This window comes from Anticarsia gemmatalis, chromosome 8 (genome assembly GCF_050436995.1).
Source record: "Anticarsia gemmatalis isolate Benzon Research Colony breed Stoneville strain chromosome 8, ilAntGemm2 primary, whole genome shotgun sequence".
Taxonomy (NCBI): domain Eukaryota; kingdom Metazoa; phylum Arthropoda; class Insecta; order Lepidoptera; family Erebidae; genus Anticarsia; species Anticarsia gemmatalis.
In genome coordinates this window covers 1,625,017-1,632,958 of record NC_134752.1, presented here as the reverse complement: position 1 = coordinate 1,632,958, position 7,942 = coordinate 1,625,017, and positions in this window count along the sequence as shown.

The window sequence follows — 7,942 nt, the reverse complement described above, 5'->3', positions numbered from 1 at the left end:
CCACTAAAAACATGAAATTTCAACATGAAACTACACTGAAAGCTGAACAAAACAGCACATTACATTAAAAGTAATTCTTCAGCGATGTAATAACGTTGCTTGTGATAAATTTCAGCGGCACGTTGACGTGATTCCACTGAACAGTTTCGGGTGCACGCTGAAATATTGCAGCTGAAACGATTTAAAGTTTACACGAAGCTAGGTATCGTTATTTTATTGGAACATCCAATATTTATTTATTTATATTTTGTCAATGGAATAATATATGATTCGGTTTTTCCATTTTTGTTTTTTGGTGATTTTGAATCTGAACAAAATATCCAAATGATCCCATCTTTCTTCTCAAATAAATTGAGTAGTAAAACTACCAATCAAATCAAGCACTCTTTATGAAAATAATGTTAAAAACACGTGTTAGCACAGAAAATACGAAATAGTGACGTAACTATAGCGTTTTAGCGGCATCAAATAAATGTCTGATATACTTCAAATTATAATCAATTCAATTCCATCATTATTTATGAAAAATTAAGTGTTTCAAGTTTAAAAATATTATGTTGGCTCAGTCAACTACTTAATAAAAAGCAGTATAGTAGATAATTTATCCCATAGATTAAATGTATGGAAATAACAGTCGAAATTCCATCTGATATGCTAACTAAAGCTAACCGAAACTTATCTCAAAGTTATGAAACTTAGCCATAATCTCGTTACCGTAACTAAAATTCATACTTCATTAAAATATCCATCAATTCAACAATTTAAACACTTTATACATCTAGTATCGTCCAAGTGGAAAACTGTAAGAGTCCATTAGCAAAATTATTGGTACCATTAAATTTCACTTAGTGTGACAATTTGGTGAGCAGCCGTCACATTAAGTTAAAATATTATGTAGAGTAAAACGGAGACTGATTGCTGGTGTTCGTTGTAGTGAGCTTTTGACGAAATACGAGATGAAATAAAAAACTTTATTTACTTGGTTTTACACTCTATCTTTATGCTTTATAAGAATAAATCATCTCGAAACTTGTGAACGAACACGAGCTAACTAGTGTTTGCGTGTTTGAACATTAGACTCATCACATTGCATTAAAAAATGATATATAATTATTATTTGTATACTTACACATTTGTTTAGCTATGTTACTCCATGTTTCGGTTAAGAAAGAACACGTTTTCTAGTTTTTGGATACTTTTTTGCATTAGTTAGATTAATTGTTTTTATCTCATTAATTAAGCAAGACATTATTTCAATCTTCATGCAGCGGACATAAGTGCTTTTGAAAATGAAAAATTTGAACTTGGCTAATATTAAGCTACATTTATATAACAACGCTTGTTACGTATATAAACTCGATTGCTAACCTTTTCGTCTGAAAAAATGCCTGGATTCAAAACAACAAATAACATTGTAAAAAATACTCTATGAATATCTAAAAACTTATCAACTACTTTCTCCATTCATTGCGTCCTTAATACTATAAATCCCCAAAGCTGTAGCAAGTGTAAAACATATCGGAATGGTAGGAAAGTAATAAATTCCGATGAGGCGCGAGGTCACAGCACGCGGCTCTATGAGAGCCGATGCAATACGTTTCATATTGCTTCTCTATCTCGTGTGTAGAGTATGCATTGGGGAACAGATACGACGCTTGATACATTGTAAAATTAGGTCCACTTACTTATGTTTTAAAATAAATTAAATAAATAAATTTAACCCACTACTGTCATACTGCTGGGCAAGGGTCTCCTCCCGTAATGAGGGAGGGGTTAGGCCTTGAGTCTACCACGCTAGCCAAGTGCGGGTTGGGGACTTTGCATGGCCTCAATAAATGTATTAAACAATTTTTTTTCAACTGCACCTTTTTTCTTGATATAATCTTTCGATGGTTGGTATAAAGATAACGTTGTGAAAAGATCGATCACTAGATTATTTTCTATTTGCCATCTTAAACTTTGAAAACGAATACCTTATTAGGGTTTTATTTTTGTAGACAAAAGTACTTTCAGTATCATAGTATCCTAGAAATAGTAGTTTTTATACCACCTAAAGTTTTAGTTTCTATTTTGTTATGTAAGAGAAATACTCCTTGTTTAATGGTAGGACAAAGTTTGAAGGACATCGAATTGTTAAAATAAGACATTAAGCATCACTTTTTCGTTAAAACAAAATAAAGAAGTACCTTTCATATAAAGTCGGAAAAAATAAAGTTTTGCATAAAGATAACCTATAAAATTAACACCGAACAGATGTCACATCTGCGGTTACTTACTCTATAATAATCTTCGATCTCACAAAATCTGCACGGATCACTAGTATTATTGGATTTCTGCTTTTATGATGTTCTTTCTGCCGGACAGACGGTGTTATTATCATATTGGATGAGAGGATTTATATGTATAGAACATTGAACATACGGGAGTGATTGAGGTTCTTTGAGCTCTGTGTGTAAGTGTCTTGAGGAATATAAACTATGTATTAATGACTAGTTTTAGTATGTCATTTGGGGTCAAGAATATAATGTTTTTCTCAGTATATTGGGGACAATTTCATTTGGTTGAGTTTTTTTTTTGCATTTTAAGCATACATTTCTACTTTTTATCAAAGTAACCGTTTACTTATTCTTTTTCTTCGATAGGTATACGGCATTTGTTGCAAATGTATTTTATTTTATTCTCAAGTTTCGTATTTTTGTTACTGAATAGCAGAGCTACTCAGAAGATTAACGTCTGACTATCACTACTGGAATAAAATTTTAATCCAAAAGAAAACTTAATTTCAAGCAATAATGAGTTTTCTTAAAATACACATCTGCAAAAATCTAGTTTCAAAAACACAATTTTCTATCCAAAAATATACTCGTCAGTACAAGGTTACTTCACTTTTACATAAATGAAAAGTTGTTCAACAACAAAACTTGACTATCAACGGACTATCGAGTGACGTTGTTAATGTACGTTAAACGAAGTTCTTAAGGAGTGAATTTGTTAGAGAACAATGTTTGACTGGTTCAATTTGTGTGATGAGTTGCTAAGTATTTCCGCTAAGATGTGCAGACTCGCAGCTCTGTAATAATGAGTGGCGGCCGATGGCGCCGTCATCCGTCTAGGCAATAGGCGATAGCGGAACAACTAAAACTTTTATAGAAAATATCCTCCTTAAATGTATAATTATTGATTTGAAAGGATCTTTTAAAGACGCGTTTGAACAATAATAATGTGGTTGCGGAATATACTGAAGTCAAGATATTTCTTGACAACAAGCGAGTTCGAGAAACCTTAATTGGTTAGTCAAGCTAGAGCTTAAATAATCTGTTAGGTCATTAACATAAAACCAATTGCAACTTCCCTGCACCGTCAGTAGTTCTTGATTAATTATTTCACCAAACTAACATACATGGTTTTATAATATGCCATACAGACAGTAAAACCAACTAACCAAGACTTGCAGAAGAAGAACAGATTTAGTATCTGGTTATCTTAAGCAATCTCGAAGCGCTTATTCCGACGAAATGTTTTTAGGGAATAAACTTTAACAAATTGTATACTGACAGTAAAAACATTTACAAAACCGCTCCCATCTTGTCCCTTGGCCCTCAACCACCATTAGCGGCCGCCCATCAGGGTCCACTTAGCATCTGTCTCGACAAGCACTGTTTTATAAACTATTCACTAAGTACTTGCATGCTTTGTGCTCACCACACTTGACATAATGCTATGTATGAGGGGACGGGAACGATTTGCTTCTTTTTGATGTCTTCGTTGGTTTAATTAGAGGTACTTGTAGGTACTCTATGCTTAGTGACAGCCTTGCTGTATTTAAACTAAGGGTCTCCGTGTTTTGGAAGGCTAATTAGAAAATGGGCATGTTTGTTGTTTAATTGTAATAGTCATTAATCTGTTTGTAGGCCTGTGATAGCTAAAACACTTTAAACACTCTTTAGACTATTTGATTTGTCTGGAGAAAAATAGGCGAATAAAAATTGAAGAGATTAGGGACTTCAAGGAAATTAACAATATAAACATAACCATTGAAAGTAGGACAATCTAACCTATGAGAAAAGGATTTTCGTATCTTTTTTCCTCTTCTTTTTACACCCAAGTCTATTAACTGACAAACTAAAATTTCACAACCAGCTGCAATGTTTCTACAACACAGTACACAAACTTTCTCTTAATCCAACATACATTATTACGATAAAAGCCTCACAAATCCCGAGCTCAACATGAACCCAGACACAAAACAAAATCAACCCAGACGCTATATTTTCATACGTTTTAGGGTATAATAACCTACACGTACAAACGACTACGACCTACGTGCCCCAAAAACTTAGTTAGACAAGTTACACCAAATTTCTTTTGTTGAAATTCACGGTGCGGGGTCCAGTGCAAATTCAATTTGGCCCGAGACACATCGAACTTGGACCAACGTAATAGCATCACGGGCTCACAGAATTTTTCCTTTCTACCTCCATGTAAAAAAGATAAAAATTTGCTTCATTTCTGTGATAGGTACGGCGATATTTCTGTGGAGTGTTTTTTGTCAAAGGATTTTGGATAGACTGTGTTTTTGATGCTTTTGGCTGTGTTGTTCAGTGAAACAAATACGTGTTGTGAATTCTCCAAAACTTCAAAACTGACAATTATTATGATTGGTTTCGTTTGCCACGTGGATCAATTTGTTGGTGGAACGTAAGTAAAGTAGCTACATAAGTACAGGTTGTTACTTTTACAATAGCTCAGGACCGGAACTTAATTATGTGATAAGGATATAATTATTATCATTAATAATATATTATTCCAGAAATATTAGGTAAGAACGTACCTGCCATAATTTTTCCGGATAGAAATAATGCAGGTGTAGGCGGGAGCTGCAAAATATTTTTGTTGTATTTTGGTCTCAGTTTTCCATTACAGGAAAAAGGAGTAATTTTATATGAGCATATTTACAGTATACACCATTTTTATCAAGTAAATAATATTTATGTACCAAAGCAAAACAAACACTAGTGACGAGTACGTGTAACATTTTAAATCCTCCAAACATTTTCGCTACGCAGATTTACCCACCCGTAAAACTAGTTCAGAAAAAGGAATAAATTAAAACAGAAAAAGTTGGTCTGCAATTCTAGCCTGAAACCGTCAGATGGAGGCTGTACTTGCTCTTTTTATGCTCGTCACTGAGGGATAGAGAGTGTCCCTTAAACTATGTAGTGGCTGGATTTAGCAGGCGGAAAGGCGGCTGGAATATAATCTGCGCTGTGATTTGGTATGAAAAGTGATTGAGATTGATTGAGTTTGAATAGTTTTGTTATTATTGTGGTTTATTAAAATATGAAAATTAAATTGTATGCACACTAGCGCATGCAAGAAGTGAGTTATGGAAACAAGTGCCAAAGAGTGTCTGAGTTCATCCTTGTTACGTGGTACTCGGAAAAATACAAGAATAATTTTATTAGCCGACTATTTTTTTAAAGTGTGTATCCTTTTATTAGTATCCTAGTTCCGCTAATGTGCCGTTCGTAAGATTTTACTATTTTATCTTTAAGTAAAAAGGAATAGTGCTTAACAAAATTTAACTTAATTAAATAACTAATTAACTTTTTTCGTAGCTAGAGACGGGTTGCCGTTCAATATAAGTCTAATGTTCAATATTTACTTTTAAATACATACATCTGCATCTTATATTATTAAATTATTTCAATAAAATTACATAATAATATAGGATCCCAATAATAAACAAAAAAAAACCAATTTGATAACTTTGCTTAAAAATTCCACCTTCATATTTTTTCTACAATTTCATTACCCCACCTTTCTCATCCAACTATCCCTTCCATATTTCATTTTCATGAATATCTTGTAAAATGGCGTATGACAGTGAATTGATTCGGGTGTTGTAGCTCGGAGGTGGCAGCGTCTGCTCGCACTTGATTAAAAACAGAACGTGTAAAACAATGTTGCTGCAGATACTTCTACAGTGGTACTGGATTATTTCACTTTGGGGATTAAATTAACTGTATTTGAAACATAAAATGTATACACACTCTGAAAATACAAGATTTTATTAATTTCAACCCATTATTTCTCATACCTGGGTCTTCTATCAATATTTGTGTAATACTTAGTAGACTTATACATATTCATTTATTTAGTTACTTAAAATGATTTTAGTCTATTAAGATCACCATAATAAACGAAATAAATACCTTCTTTTGATTTTTTCTTATCCAACTATCCCGTCCATATTTCATGTTCATGAATATCTTGTAAAGTGGCGTATGACAGTGAATTGATTCGGGTGTTGTAGCTCGGAGGTGGCAGCGTCTGCTCGCACTTGATTAAAAACAGAACGTGTAAAACAATGTTGCTGGAGATACTTCTACAGTGGTGCTGAATTATTTCACTTTAGGGATTAAATTAGCTGTATTTGATACAGCAAACAATATGTATTAGATATGGGACTACTGCGTAGTGCATTCAAATATTAATTAATTGTTCTATTCAATCACAGGAAAGTCATGATTATTGTTATTGTATCACAAATGTTTTAATTAACCAGTGAATATTACTATAATGGTTTGGCCTCGTAAGCAATTGTTACTTAAAATCAATTGAATGTGGCATTTTAATTTAATCATTGCAGATATGCGTCCGACATAGTTAAAAAGATAGAACTAATAATTTATAGAAAATAAAAAAAGTGTAAATTACAATTTCTCCGTATTATTCTTGGCAGTATTAATAATATTGCACATCTAGCACTATTCCACGTTAAAACTTTCAAAAATATTGCGACTATTGTAGAACAGTCTTCGTTGTATGCAGAATGTTCTCTTATAATGAACTCTCACCCCAGGAGGTACGAGCTTAATTGATTTCATGACTACACACGACACAAAGATTACTTTAATAATAACTACTGCAATTTATCGTCTCGACGTATTGCTATGAGAATATGTGCAGGCGCTTTTAGTATTAACTGCACTGTGATTTATTGGATCGTCGTATTGCTCTTAAAGTAATTGCAGGCGCTTTTAATTTTTATGACGAGTTCTTTTGAGACACTTTTATGAATTATTATAATTATTGTTGGTGTTTCTGGTAATGATTAGCTAAACAATTTACGAAACACAATGGTCGTTTAGATTATTAATTATTATGTGCCATTGTATATTTTTAAGAAATTTTTAATATACCTATAATAATAGTCCTATATCTTACACTAGCTGACCCGCGCAACTTCGCTTGCGTCACAAAAGAGAAAATAGGTCAAAAAATTCCCCGTTTTTGTAACATTTTTCACTGCAGCTCTGCTCCTATTGGTTGTAGCGTGATGATATATAGCCCATAGCCTTCCTCGATACATGGGCTATCTAACACTGAAAGAATTTTTCAAATCGGACCTGTAGTTCCTGAGATTAGCGCGTTCAAACAAACAAACAAACAAACTCTTCAGCTTTATAATATTAGTATAGATATGTATCAGATACTGTTAATGTAAGGTGGTAATTAAACTGCCTCCGTGGCGCAGTGGTTTAGGTCGCCACGCCGCGACCATTGCGACGGTAGGTCGTGGGTTTGATTTCCGCACGCAACAATTATTTGTGTGATCCACATATAATTGTTTCTAGTCTGGTTGTACTTTGTGTCCGTTGTTTGTATATTTGTAGAACTCCCCGCGACACAAATGCCAATTTTAGTGTTGTCTTCTTTTAAAGAAAGAAAGAATAGAACTTAAATGTAAGGAAATATATCTTATAATATTGTGATAGGAAAATAATTTTATTAGATACAATATTCCAACTATTCCCAGCTGCCGGTAAGCTCGAGAGCGATGAGGCAGCAATTTGACCTGATTAGTCTGATCTAGGAAATAACTAGATAAATTGTTATTAAACTAGCTGCTAGTGCAGCAGTGAGAAGTAGTATGTCT